Source organism: Marmota monax, unplaced genomic scaffold (assembly GCF_021218885.2).
Source record: "Marmota monax isolate L192 unplaced genomic scaffold, Marmota_monax_Labrador192_F-V1.1 WCK01_AAM20220418_F8-fsc00001, whole genome shotgun sequence".
Classification (NCBI taxonomy): Eukaryota; Metazoa; Chordata; class Mammalia; order Rodentia; family Sciuridae; genus Marmota; species Marmota monax.
The window spans coordinates 8323039-8339059 of NW_026693777.1; the positions used below are offsets into that span (position 1 = coordinate 8323039).

The 16021-nt window shown below is 31.7% G+C and overlaps 1 pseudogene; it reads left to right on the forward strand.

Moving 5' to 3' along the window:
• The first annotated feature begins 3615 nt into the window (after positions 1-3615).
• LOC124104124 (MBT domain-containing protein 1-like) lies at positions 3616-5338 on the forward strand (annotated as a pseudogene).
• Positions 5339-16021: the final 10683 nt, after the last annotated feature.

Below are 16021 nucleotides of genomic sequence, written 5' to 3' on the forward strand. Positions count from 1 at the left end.
AGTCATGTAAATGGAATGATTCACTTGGTAGATTTCCAAATTGGGTTTCTTTCAATTAGTAAAATATATTTGAGACCAAAACATATTGTTTCCTGGTTTATTCTTTTTATTGCTTGGTATTATTCTATTACATGGAAATCCCAAAGAAGAAAAACAAATAAGGTTTCTTTTTCACTATTTTGCCATTTGTTGTGATCACCCAACACTCCAATATATTTTTGGTGATCATAAATAAATCTTTGCATCTAACCTTTTAATATGAAGATAGGATTTCATTTATCCTAGGTAAATAATTAGGAATGGATTTGCTGGGTCACATGATAAGCATATGCTTCACTTTACAAGAAACTACACCAAGTTTCAAAAGCAGCTGGCCATCAACAACATATAAAAATTAAAAATCTTCCACATCATTGTTCTTCCCATTTTTGACTTTACATTAATGTAAATTATGACTTCTTGTAGTTTTAATTTATATTTCCTTGTGTACTAATTATATTGAACATATTTTTCTGAGCTAAGTAACTACCTGAATCTCTTGTCAAATATATTTAATTGTGTTTTTATTTTTCTATTACAGTTTATATGTTATTTTTATATTCTGGAAATAAGCTCTTTATCATATAATTTAAAAACAATTTCTTTCAGGTGGTACATTCATTTTTCTTTTCATTCTCTTGACAGGGTCTTGATATTGATATTAATTTTAATAGAGTCTACTTTGTCACCTCTTCTTTTATGGATGACACTTCTAGAGTTATATCTCTGAAATATTTTCAAATTTCAAGATCACACAGATTTTACTGAAATTTCCTTTTACTATTTAAAAATTTTAGAAATTTAATTTAGGTCTGATGCATTTTTAGTTAATTTTGTATAAATGCTCAATTGTAGGTCAAGGTTTTTGTTAATTAAATGTTTTCATATCAAACTGTAATTTCTCAGTTGGCTTTGAATCTATGCTGAAAATCAATTTATCATGTTTTGTGGATCTATTTCTGGCTTTCCATTCTGTTTCATCTATCTGTTTATGTCTTCACCAATACCAAACCAGCTCTTTCTCAACTCATCAGTGTAGTAGTCACAGAACTTATTAGGAAAGTTTTAGGAACACACTGGGCTACTATTAATAATTGCATACTACAATAGTGTAAAACAAGATCACCTCAGTAAACCCAGACAAATTTACTACATAAAAGGATCTGGTTGGTCATTTGAGGGTATGGTGCTGGCTCAGGAAACCATAGCTCATAGCTGGAAAGGACATTTTATCTAAATCTAGAAGTAGATCACAGATGGAATATGGCCCTGGGGGTGAGGCCCACACTGAGCTGGGACTCTAACTCCAGGTAATACTAGGAACTCTGAAGAGGTGATGGAAGGTCATGACAATACTGTCTAGTCAGTGGACAGGGCAGCTGAAAAGAAGGAAGTGAATAAAGGAAACCAAAAAACAGTACACAAGGTTTGTGCCTAATTTATCTCTAATTTATTAATGGTGGTATTTTAGGGCATAAATAATCCATGTAATTGAAAGAATGCTAATGAATATCTAGCCAACAGTTATTGAATTATGGGCAACTATGAACCAGGTACTGCTGTAAATATTGCAGATGTATTTACTTAATTATCAAAAAAAAGTAAGAAATGGAAGCTAATTTAATTAACATTTTTATATGAAAACAACAAGAAAAAAGCCATATGCAGGATTTTGATACTTGAATTTCAGAGTTTGTAGTTTAATCATGGAGTTGTTTGGGTCTATCTATGCCCTACATAGGTTCTATATGAACCATAGGCTATCTAATAAACATTAATACTTAAGGTTCTTAACATCATAATTATCATCAACCCTGAAATCTTTATATTAATTTCAAATATCTTTCTAAGCATATTATTCTACCAAGACATCCCTATCTTTTTCTTTCTAATGGTCTTTCATATTCCTTGAAAACCTACATCATTAGTGTAATCATCTATCAGTACCTGGTCTAGATCTTGAAAAATTCTACAACTTCTTGATGATTTCAGTTTTCATGTAGAAATTGGTTTTAAATGAGAAAGTATAATGATAATACACGTTAGAGTCATATTTTCATCTTTAGTGAATTGTTGTTATATTTGTTATCCCATTTGTGACCATTGAAAAAAATAGATCAATTTTAAGTAACTAATAAAAGACAAAATAAGTGGCTTTCAGAGTTTTCCTAATAATGTTTATGATTAAGGAAGTAGAAAATAACAAAATAATAGAGATGCATTTTAAAACATGAACAAATTAACCTTTAAACAAAGTATATGCAATATAGTACGAAGTTCTACTGTAGGTTTTAACTCAAAATATATAACATTTATAAGAGTGCCTCTATTAGAAATCACTTCATTAGATGAAAATGTTAACCTTATTATTAACTATAGACTATAGTTGGAAATAATAACCTCTATTTAATGTCTTCATTAGGATTTGGAAATGATAGAAATATCTAGCATAAAATATGCTACAATGTCTTAAAAGGAACTTGACTCATTACAGGTAATTTTACACTTCTTTTAATTCTTCTGCAACTTGAGAATGTTTTACAGACTTGCTATAATTATGATTGTTTTTCACTTCCTTAAGATTCCTGACTATAATGGATCCAGAAGCAGTGTGTGCTTTATAAAAGTATAAAATACACTTTCATTATGAAAAGTGATGCTAGGTGGATAATGATTACAAGATTTGGGATTTAATATTTATACCTCTTTTCACTTTTATCCCATTCCTAACTTTTTGGGGTATGGGCGAATGTATTTTAAATTATTAATATCTTTCTGTTTTTATCATTTTTGTAGTTTCTACCATTAGAAATAGTATCACATGATGAATGTGCCATTGATATTTTTCAATGATATAATGATATTTCAAAGTTTGTAACAGAATTACTAAGAAAAATAAATATAGAAACAAAAATATGAAGTAATAAGAGAGAGGAACTGGACTATATAATTCTAAGAGAAGTAATTTTTATAAGATGTTATAAAACTACACCAACAGTTGTGGGCTTAGATGACAAATGGACATACAGGAGAAAATATTTCTGGAAACTTTTATCTGACTCAATTTTGGATGTCTAGCTTGAAATTCTTAATGGATCAATTGGATATATTTGTGGCATGGGGAAACTTACAGGTATTTAGATATTATTTCCAGTCTTTGGATACTCTACCAATTATGGATTTTGTCTTTTGCATTTGTCCCATTGGGTCATAGGTAATAACTTTTATATTTTATTGATTTTGAGATATTCAACTTGATTTATATTTCTTCCTTAAAAGGTCTAGAGGAAAAAAAATGATACTTATTGAAAGTTGATATCCTAGGGTTACCTGAGTTACAGGAGGGAAAGAGAGGAGCTGTTACAGGAACCACTGGACTGGACCTAGCTGAGGAGAGAGCAATGTCATGGTCAGGGAGCACCAGTGGACGCATACTCATGAAGCCCTGCCAGAAACACAAAAGATCTGAGCCAGAAGAGACATTATAGGCCACTCAAAAGAAGCCATCCATTCTGCATCCTCTAAAAAGTGACAGAACAGTCTTCAAGGTCCTAAAGTAAAGGAGAATGTCTCAGGATGTCTGATGGTTATGATAGTTTCAGTGAAGACACAAGTAGCAGCTCCAACTCTCAGGAGAGTGAAGAAGTCTCTCCTTTACTTTGTAACCTCCCAATTACCAACAACAATGGATAAAGCTACACGTATTCAAATGGCAAACCAATTGAGTGTGGCCTCCTGCAAGATGTGTGAGATGGTTGGCATGAGAAAAAAATACTGTTAGTCTAAAACAAAATGTTTCTGCAATGTTTCATGCTCAAGAAGTCATTCACCAAACTCAAAGAAGGCAGGAACTTGGCTAGATTTCAGGTCATAGGTAAAACTCCAACAAAGAAAACAAAAGTCCTTCAGGAACCACTGTTGGTTACAAAACTAGCTACTTATGCTCAGTATGGGGACTCATTGGAAAATCTAAACAATAGTCTCCATGGAAGATTTTCGCTAGGATAAATAAAGTGATAGCAACAGCTTTTTAACTCTGTTATCTGTTTTTTTAAACATGCACATATTAAAACCTGCTGAGGTGATATCTCACAAAATGTGAGAGTAAAATTTCCAAAGACAGACCATTGCATACCAACGAAAGTCTTCTGGATTGCTAGAATTATAAAATTAGCAAGTCACAGTGCCCTTTCAACATATGATGGGTTTGAAATGACTGTGCTCTGGACTTCTAGTGTAATATTCCAATTGGTTGATGTGAAACCAGTGAAAAATCTCTTGTTCTTCTCAGAGCTTTTCAACATACATATACAAATTGGAAAGCTGTTGTAGTAAAAAAGACTTTTGCCGAAATATTTCCTCCTGATTTCTCACAAAAGGCTTCAGAGAGCATGCAGGTTTCTTTTAAACCTTGCATTAGAGCAGAAGTGGTTGACAAGAGGCATTTGTGTTAAACATGAGGGGCAGTGGTAGAAAGTATAATTGGACGATAATTAGCAATGGTATATGAATAGAGTGAACACAAAGTAGATGGCTTCTGGCACCATATGCATAGCACCTTAATTTACCACATTGGTTGATCTGAAGCACAGGCCATCCATTAAAAAAAAGTATCTGTCATTATAAAAAAGATAGGATGGCATTCTAATACATCATCACATTTCTTTACTTAAGTAAATGAAATAGCCCAAAGTAGCAGTTCAAAGAAAGAATGAAATTGGGAGCTATAGATCCATTAAATCTTTCTACAGTGTGTGGCATGACCATTATGTACTGGCTGATAGAATTCTGAGGACTGGGATGGATGGCTCAGAAGCAGGAGACAGATTGATTTTGTTATACAAACTTTTCTTATTTTCCCTGTTGGTTTCTGTAAAGATAACATGATTGAACTTACTCCACCCTGAGGTTTCATAAAACTTCCTTTTATGAGTTTGAACTACTTCAAGGACACTGACTCCATTGCAAAAATCAGTAAAAGTTATTTTGTAAGGATGTTTAAAATCATGGATGTCATGTAGAAATGAAATTAGAAGCACTCTCATGGGGCCTCATTAGGTCTCATGGAGCCATATTTAATATGTGTAGTCACAATGACTTGAATTAGTGAGGGTTCACTTCAGTGGATGGGAAGAAGAGGATGACAGTGGGTAGACACTGAGTCCCCTCACCTTTATCCTATAAGGTGTGTTAGTTAATTGGTATTAACTGGAGCCTTAAGCATCACAGTCATTGAAATAAATCAGTTTCATCAAAACAGAAGAAAAAGGCAAAGTCCCAGCAATAGAAAGGACATTAAAAACAACTGTATTGTAGCAGAAAGAGAGATTTCTAGATAGAAAGGATAAAAATTTATTCCAAGGAAGATCTGATCAGGAAACCATTGGCTCTGCCATCATCTTCATCAAACTAAACCTATCAGGTTGTTCAAAAACTGGGTGGGAGAAGAGTTTTACCCAGGAGTGATTTATAATTAATTCAGCTATACTGTGGACTACTTTTCTGGAGCATTGTGCTAAAAATAGAAAATTCCAGTACCATATTTCTTCAGGCAGATGGAGAAAGTACTTTAGCAGGGGTTCAGTTTACAATGTGGCAATTTTTGTGTTGTGTTGAAGCTTTTGAAAGAATGTTATAACATTTTCCAAGTTTAAATTTATGTGCATTGCTAACAAGAACTGAAATCTTAACTTTTATGATAAGATTAAAGCTTATTTGTCAGGACTGAAGGAAATGATTTAATAATGATATAGTTACAGATGATAGGGAACTGTCATTACAAATTAATATTTTTGGTACTCTTAGGGATATTTTTTGATTTTTGAAACATCAGTGCCATTTCAGTTTCCTTTGCTCCAGAAATGTGTAATTCTCCCTCATGGAGGGCTCATCACCACATGATCATGAAAGGGGTAATTAAATCACTCTTCTTTTTGGCATTTTATTTCCATTCATTTCATACATTAAGCCAGAAATGTTCTTCATTTTGTGACAATATATTTGGAGTTTTATACGAAACTAGAATTACTCTGGATATTTTAATATGGTGTCTCTTAGATTTAAAAAATGATTAAAATTCTCCTTAAAGTTTAAACTGGAATGGGTGACATGATGTTTAGATTTCATCTGCATGTTGAGGGGTAGGAGGAAATGCAATATTTCCTTAAATTTATTTTATTTTCCTTACTAATACTATTCCACAAAAAGGATTCTGACCAGTTCACTATCTTTTCCCTCCATCTGTGAGATAGCAACTTGGTATGGCCACACTCCAAAAGTGATGTTCTATATTACTAAAGTAATCAACTTAAAAGTTGTTCAAAGCCAAAATAAGTTTAGCTTTGAAAAATTCTAGCTCCATTTTTAACTATCCTGGAAAATTATTTGTTAGAAAACTATTTGAAAGAAAATTTAATTCTCTTAAAATTCCTTATACATTGTACAAATTTTTCTTTAATTGTAGCCAGAATTTATTTTAACAATAATAACTGTTCTGGATCATTTTGATCATTTCCTACTTTAAAATTCACAGATTCCTTTAAAAATAGTAAATTTGGAAAAGGATTGTGTTTTGGCATTTTGTAACTTTCTGCCACAAAGTCACTGAATGAGGGAGCTCTAGCATTTACCAATGAGGTTCATGAGACTAGACTCTCAGCAATTCGCATCTGTTTCAGAAGTAGTTCTGAGTCTCTGTCTAGGCTCTCCAGAGTGCTAACACTGACCATTTCCTCTGGAATATAGGCAGAGCTAATTAGACATTAATCAAAATGATTAATCTCTATAGTTCTTCAGTCTATTGATGCATTAAAATTGTTAATGGGAGAGGCTTAGGGGATCATTTTAGGTAAGATTTTTGTTGAAATGTTAAAATGCATATAAGGTTAAAAAACAGCAATTTATTTTCCTAAATATTGTTCTACTTTGGGGAACAACAACATTGGTAATGTGCACAGATTTATTTCATTCTCTACAAGAGGGATTAATAATGTGTTTTGTATTAGCTATTGAAAGTAAAGTGTGTTACTTTGTAGTGCAAGAATGTATGGAATCACATCACCATTTCTTAATATTGACTCATTGGGGTCATAAATGCAGATCATATCAACACAAATTGATTCTCACATGTCAACTATGTGTGAGTTCAGCTGTTAAGGTACTCAGTATTCATCTTAAACAACTTTATTGAGAAGGACTCACTGTAAATGTGACTTCTTCACACTTTCCAATCTTTAACTTTGAATAATCTTCACATGAGCCTAGACCTAGAAAAGTTCCAAAGTAAAACTTACATCAGTCTTCACTCCCAAGCTCAACAGACCAAAGCTATCACTGATTGCTTCAACACACACACACACACACAAAAAAAAAATCTTAAGATGTGCTCTACCAGTACCTTGGATGTAGGAGCTCTCTAGGGAGCTGAATAAACCAGGAGGGATGTGATTTGGAGCCAGTTTGTCCTGGCAATTAGTTCTTTGAATCACTCTTTTATAGCCAAATGTTAAAGGATTCCAATTCCATTTGAAAATTAGGCTCTGGGTGCGTTAGAATTTTCTGCCTATTCATCAGTGTTTCTTGTTTTGATCTGGGTGTCCAAGTCAAGGGTTTTTAGGGCCTTCCTACAGTATAAAACAACTTCAGGGCCTCTTCCTCGTTCAGATTTTAACTCCTGTTGTTGATGAACAGAAAAATAAGTCAATGCAGAGGAGATTTATGTCTTAGTCATAATGTCAGTGTACAACTTGGTATTCCTGATTTCTTTTACTGTTGAAAATATACCACTAATGCATCTTTATTATTTCCCCTTCTAGGATGATTTAGGGATTTTTGGTAGTTAAAACACTTCAACTTTTTTTCTTGCTGTATATAAGGAAAGATAAAGCTGGAACCAGCTTTTTATTTTATAGAAAATTTACGTGAATTTACAGTGTGTTTGTTTTTATTATGGTTAATTTTGCATGATGTGACAACTCCTATCAATATCTGTATTATGGCGCTTTATATTTGGTAATTATCCCTTAATACTGGAAAGGGTTTTTAAAGTACTGAGATTAAACTGGGTTTCTTCCTTTAATTTTTTATATTTTAAATGAAGCCACAGTGATTTATACAAAAGAAAGGCATCTGTTCCTGGGTAAATAACTCAAGGATAGAAGTTAAAGTAAACAGGATAAGGGTGATATATATATATATATATATATATATATATATATATATATATATATATATATAATTTCTACATATATTTGATAGATACAAATTTAATCTCTTATTTTTTCTGGAACTTTTAATCATTGAGAGAGTGTTCAAAATCTTGTGAAGTATATAAAATAGTGTGAAAAATATCTGGAGAGAAATTCATATTCATCTCATTTTTACCAATTTGCAAATTTTTAGCATGCATGTGAGAAGAATTCAAATTATAACTTTGTGTACAAGATGAAAATAAGTCACTACATTTGCCCATTGTAAAAAAAATAAAACATTAAAGTCATAAAAAAACACTTATCAAGGCCTTACCAAGCTCCAGCTATCTATCTATTCATCTATCTATCATTATTCATCTCCTGTGCCACTCTAAAGATGTATTTATGGAGGTAAGAAAGCAAACACAAAAAATTCATGTCATATTTAAACATTGTGGATATCAAAATACAGAATCATAAATCAACAAGCATAAGGTCACATAGCAAAAAAATAAAAATCAGAGGTAGAATTTAAACGCAGACATTCTGCCCTCAACATATCTTTTAATTTCATAATAAGAGAATAATAATTCCATTATATTTTGTTTAGGAAGAGGAGAATTTATATTTTTATTGTTAACATACTTTTATTCTAACATAAATAAATTCCTATTTTATAATTCCAATGTAAAACAGCATTATAAAATTTTGATTGCTGCATTGTTATTAAACAAATTTTTCAAACTTGTTCTTCTTAAAAAATGTTTAGAAAATTTTATAGTTCTTAAATTTTCTTCTGAAATGTTTACCTTTTTTCTATTTCTGACATATGAGAATATATGGATAAAAGCTATTTTTAAAGTAATGCTTCCTATTTTTTTAGCTTTGAGCAATAATTCAAAATTAACTGTCAACAAAAATCACAAAATTGTGGATATTTGACAGTTACTATTGACTAACAATGAAACTAAAGGCTGAGGGCATACTGAATAAAATTTCGAAAATTCAAAAACAACTAGAATTTTAAATCAGAAAACCAGATATCTATGGCAACATATTTTGCCAAACATTGTTTTGTATTTCAAAAGTTCAATTTGATAATTTATATTCTAAAATACTGTGCAAATATTTAAATTGATAAAACTAGCAATCTTTCATTACCTTATTACTGCCATCTGCCTTCTGTATCACTTTTTGTATTCTTATGATTTTGATTAAGGCAAACAATAAGTATTATATGCCACAGTCATTTTCATGAAATAATGCCTCTTTTAAGTCTCACTTTTGACTGTGTAAATGTTTGTGGATATAAAGATAAATATTTTCCCAGTATAAATTTTCATGAAGTGAGGTATGCAGTGATTCCATAATAGAGCATTGGAGGACAGAGGGGCAAGGTTGGGGGATGCAGCTCTGTGCCAGGGCCACATGGATGGATTGCTTCAAGTGTACAGGGGATCCTGTCCACTTATCCTTCTGTTGTGGTGCAAAAGACAAGCAGAGCATGTATTGGATCAGTTTTAGTAAGCTTCGTTTGCTGTAAAGGAGGCAAAAAGGTGAGATTGCTTATCAGCATCTGAGTTAAGAATCTTGCTGTCCTGGGAAAGGATGGAGACACTACAACATCAAGTAACAGAGAAGGCCAGGGTGAGGGAAGAGGAAGTTCTCATACTGAAGGGTCCAGTAAAGGAGTAATCACAGCCATATACATTCTGGCCAGAAGCAGTGTGACTACAAATAGAAACCCTCTCCAAAGACGGAAAATACATTAATACACTTTTGGCAATTTTCAAAAAGCATGGACATTGGCTAGAAGAAGAATCATGAGATGAATTAAAAATTTATCTTGTTTTGCTTTGCTTTTTATTTTAAATCCTATGTGTCTGATAAATTTTGGTTATGCCTATGGAGGAAGTCATAAGAACTGAAGTCTCTATGAATTTCATAGAAAAATTAAAAAGAGCTGGAGATGTAGCTCAATGATAGAGTGTCCCTGTACAGGTTCAATCCCAGTACCACAAAAAAAAAATGAAAACAAAAATGTAACTTAACTAACTCTCTTATTTATTTATTCTTCCATTTTCCAAATTTGCCAATGAAATATGCTTATAAGACAAATGATCCAATGATGAGCTGGGACAATAGTTTATTTTCGAATATCTGAAGTCACTGCATACTATCTTATAACACTATGACATCAAGGGCTTATTCAACAAAATTTTATTTTTCTCTTCAGCCTCTGGAAACTTAAAAAAAAATTGGTCAACCAAGGAGAAACTTAAATATCCTGCATTGAAAATACCCAGACTTTATTCCATTATCTCACAGAGAAACTTTCATTAATTGGGAGGAAATCTTTCCATTACTTTCACTTAATACACAAAATTGTTGTGAGGGTGTACATATTACTGAATACAGAAGGGGTCAAGCTTGCAGATATCTAGCAGACTGAAGGCTGACATTTCTAAGACATGAGGTCCTTTTTCACAGGCAGTCTTCAGAAGCGACATTTATTCCATTTAAAAGAATCTGATACTTGACCTAGAATATTAAAGAAAACCCCACAGGACTGGCAAACCTACTTTCCAAAACTTAAAAAGAGAAATAAAGCTTTGAGCTCTGCTGCTCAGAAAATTAACGAGTGATTCATCCCACTTAAAAATGGATTACAGTTCACTGCAACCCATTTTTCAGACCTCACTGAGTGTTTTATATAAACAGGAGGTGAGCTTCACATTAACCATAACATTTGGCCTCTTTCCCTGAATTAAAATAAATAAATAAATATGTGTCATTGTTGGTCAATAAGTGAATTCAAGTTTTGTGTACAACAATGAATGCTGTTTTGGAAAAGATAAATTTACCTCAAGGAATTTATTTTGTGTTATGTGTACAGACATTCCATAAGGAGAAAACTTGTTTATAATTGGGGGGGACACATTCAAATTATAGCAATCTAATTACTTTTAATATATAAATATTTATTCTTTATTGTTATAATAATTGTAATTCTTTATGAGATACAATGTGACCTTCAAACATCTGAATCCAATATGAAATGATAGATCAGAATTCTTGTCATATCCATCACCTCAAACATTTTAATGTTTGTTATGAATATTAAAAGTCTTCTCTTCAAAATCTTCTCTTCTTACAATTAAGAAGCATACAGTTAATTGTTATCCAACATAGTTACCCTACTGTGGTACAGAATATTAGAAATTCTCCCTCCTATCAAACTGCACTCCCTATCTTAGTCAACCTGCCTTCATCCCTATCACCCCCTCTGTTACCCACTCTTCTACTCTCCACATTTTGAAGATCAACATTTTTAGATTCTACATGTAAGTGAGAACATCAGCAAGAACAACAAAGCTGGAGGCCTCACAATAATTAACTTTAAAACATATTACAAAATTATAGTAACAAAACAGAATGGTATTGGCATAAACACAGACACATTAGTAAAAGGAACAGAACAGATAACTCAGAAATAAATTCACATGTCTATGAGTAACTGATTTTTGACAAAGATACTGAGAATATACATTGGAGCACGGAGAGTTTCTTTAATGAGTGGATCTGGAAAAACTGGATATTTATATGCAGAAAAATGACACTAGACTCCTATATCTCACTATACACAAAGAAAAACTCTAGAGTGAATCAATACTTAAATATCACACTGAAAAATATAAAACCACTAGACTAAAACATAGGAAAAACGTTTTGATCCAGGAAGAATTTTCTGAATATGAACCCAAAAGCACAGAAAACAAAATAAAATATTAAAATGGGTTTACATCAAACTAAAAAAATTCTGCACAGTAAAAGAAACAATCAAGAGTGAAGAGAAAAAATTTTAAAATAGGAGAAAATATTTGCAAACTATTCATCCAACAAATAAGTAATATTTAGAATACGCAAGGGATTCAAGAGAAAAAAGAAAAAAATCCAATGTTTAAAAAAATGAGAGATGATAGGAATAGATATTTCATTTCTCAAAAGATGATATACAAATAGGCCACAAGTATAAAAAGAATGTTCAACATCACTAATCATCAGGAAAATACAAATAAAAATCACAATATATTATCTCATCCCAGTTGTAATATCTGTTATCAAAAATGCCCCCAAAATAAGAAATGCTGCTGAGAATGTCGACAAATGGAAATTCCTTTAAACTGTTGGCAGTAATGTAAATTAGTCATAATGGTTAAGAGTATAGAGTTTTCTTAAAAAAAATAAATAGAACTACCATGTGATCAGTAATTCAACTACTAGGAATATATGAAAAGGAAATCAATATGTCAAAGAGGCGTCTGCATTCCCATGTTAATTATAGCATTATTCACAATAGCAGGATCTGAAATCAAGGAAGGTGTCTATCGATGGATGAATGAATAAAGAAAATGTGTTATAGATACATAATGGCTTATAATCAGCCATAAAAAAGGTTGAGAACCTATTATATACAGCAACATGGATGAACCTAGAGGATGTTAAGTGAAACAAATCAGGCACAGTAGAACAGTCTTTGAGTTTGATGGAAAATTAGATCATTCAGTTTTCTTGTATTGATGACACTTGAAATTTCTACCCGTTTTGGCCCAGTGAGGAAAAGCAGGAAGGGAAGTAATTAGTTAGTTACTGATATGATTAAAATTCATCATCATTATGTTAATTAGAATGATTTAAATGAATTCATTTTAATTGAAAAAATAATTACTGTATATATTTATGGGATAAAATGTGATGTTTCAACCTGTGTATACATTGTAAAAACATTCAGTCAAGCTAATTAATGTATCTATCATTTCATCAACATTTTTTCTGGTAAGAATCTATTAGAATTTTAATCAACAAATCTGAATATTTAAACCAGGTTTACCAACTAATGTTTTATATGTTCTGAAGTCCACATCACTACATTTGGAAAATAAAATCAATTCAGTTCAATGCTCTGAAATCAAAGCTTTTACATAATGCAACTGGTTTCTGAAAGTTGCAAACTAATAGTTTAAGTAGCATACTAATACTATGCATCGTGCGGTTAAGATTTTTTCTTCTTTGGTTATTTACAGCAATACATTTCGAACTATCATCACTTCTGCTTCTTGTATATTACTGTATTATTTGAGAAGATACCACACCAATCTCATGAATATCAGCCAGAAGATGAATAAATATGAAGAGTGACTTTTTTTTTTTTACATACTGGAGATTGAACCCCTGGCCTTGTGTATGTTAGAAAAGTACTTTACCACTGAACTACCCCCCAGCCTAAGAGTGATAATTACTGTTTTTATGTCTCCCATTTGCAAATTATAAATGTGAAAATGGTCTTTAGTTATATTTGAAAATTTCAAGTACTTACAAAATATATAAAAATTCCTAGATAGTTTTTGCTACTAAACTCAGATTTGAATCTTAAATGTCTGGAGTGCCTTATTCTCCAAATTACATAACCAAATCTAACTTCCTTTTTCAAAATCATACTATGGCAAAATTTTATTTCTTAAAAAATTGCCAAGAGGGCTATAACTGTGGCTCAACAGTAGAGCACTCACCTAGCACAGGTGAGGCCCTGGGTTCGATCCTCAGCACCACATAAAAAGAAAGAAAGAAAGAAAGAAAGAAAGGAAGGAAGGAAGGAAGGAAGGAAGACATAAAGAAATATATTGTATCCAACTACAACTAAAAAATAAATAAAATAAATATTAAAAAGATTGTCAAGAAAAATTTCATGATTACATAATTGATATAAAAGTATCTGAAAGATGCAAACTTTTCCAGGTTTTTCTTCTAGACTAGTAATTCTTTGCTCATTTTTAAAACATATATACTACCATCATACACCTATGCATCAGGGGACCTATGAACTCCTATATCTAGCCTGCATAGACCTAGAGTAGTTGGCTTCAGAGTCACCCACTGAGGAAAATAGCACATTCCTAAGGGTATGGAAATAAAATATTATAACTTTTCTATGTACTTATTTTTAGAACATTTTTAGGACATATATTTTTGTATTTCATGCTGTCTGTATATATTATACTAATAAATATGCATACCTATGAACTTCAAATTTGGTTATGTTCAAAATAACTTATAGAAGGACACAATAAAATTACTAGAGACCATGGGCACATATTTGATAAAAAATATCGGAACAGGTAGATATTTTAAAAGTAATTAACTAAAAATTGCATTCATTTCCTTACAAAGTTTCTTTTAACTGCTCTGCAGGTGTCATGGATATATTAGTAGAGAAAAGTAATAAAAATGCTAATATACTTGTCATATATATGTACACACACACACACACACAGTACCTGTGTGTGTGTCTCTGTATATATGTATACACACGCACACACACACACACACAGGCAGAAAATACTCATGACCAAAAGCAATTCTTACTAATGTGGACCAAATAAAACCTGTGACATTTGTAGATAAGTGAATTCAAAGAAGTATATTAAAATGAAACTACTTAATGTAAAAAAAAATAGATAGGAATACCACTGACACTATATTTTAAGCATTATCTTGATATTTTATAATAATCAGATATTAACTGTTTAGTTCATGATATTGTTTAAAATCATATTTTGCTAATTATAATGATTTTTAGCCCCTATTCAGATATTTTTTCTATATTAATATTTATAAACATTTAAATTAAAACATATAAAATTAATGTGCCATGGTTTGGAAATGACTGTTCCCAAAAGTTCCTGTTAATGCAAAAATGTTTGGAGATGAAGTGACTGGATTATGAGAGCTATAAAGTAATCAGTTCATTCTGGTTTGAATGGATTAATGGGGTGGTAACTGCAGGAAGGTGCGGTGTGACTGTCAGAGGTGGGTCATGGAGGCATGCCTTGGAAGAGTGCATCTTTCCTTCAGCTTCTTCTCCTCTCCCTCTTTCCTTTCTATCTTTAGATAAGTGGCTTTCCTTCACCAGACCTTCCACCAGGATCTGCTGCCTCACTTGTTCCCAGAATAAGGAAGTCAGATGACTCTGGACTGAATCTTTGAAACCATGAGCTAAACAAACTTTTCCTCCTCTACATTGTTCTTGGTAGATATTTTGGTCACAGTGACACAAAACTAACACAGAGTGTCAATATTATTTTTCGAATTGTTTTCCTATTTTAATCAACATGACATGGCTTCACAAACACCCCTGGAGTTTGAATATAAATTATTATCAATATAAACATTAGGGAATCTACTCCATTGTAACAATGACATTTTATACAATTTCATCTTTCTTCTATCTCTTGAACTCCCCTGTAATGATGTTAATTTATTCACATCTGACTGAACTGTCCCCATTCAGAAATAGTGACATTTTCTTTTAGTTTTGTTTTCTCTCTCTTTTTACATCTATTTTTGCCTCTTGTCCTAGGTTTCTTTCTCTCCCAATCTTTATCTTGATTTTAAAAAGAACAAAAGAATAAAAAGGAAGTTTCTACTTAGTACAGTATTTGGACTTACATCCACTTTATATTTGTAAAAAAGACAGATTTTTTAACTTTTTAAAAAATGATATTTGGATATTTTGAAAGTATTCTGCTTTTCTAATAACACTAACATGTAGATTTTGTTTTAAAGTTAAAAAAAGAAAAAAATCCACTTGGGTAATCAATTACATGATTGACACATTATTTTTTCTACTAAATTTTTACTACTGATACTTAAACATATAGCATTTCAATTTTATTTAATTCAAAGCACTATCCTCTCCCACTAAGAAAAGCATTAGCTCAGTGCCTCAGTTAGGA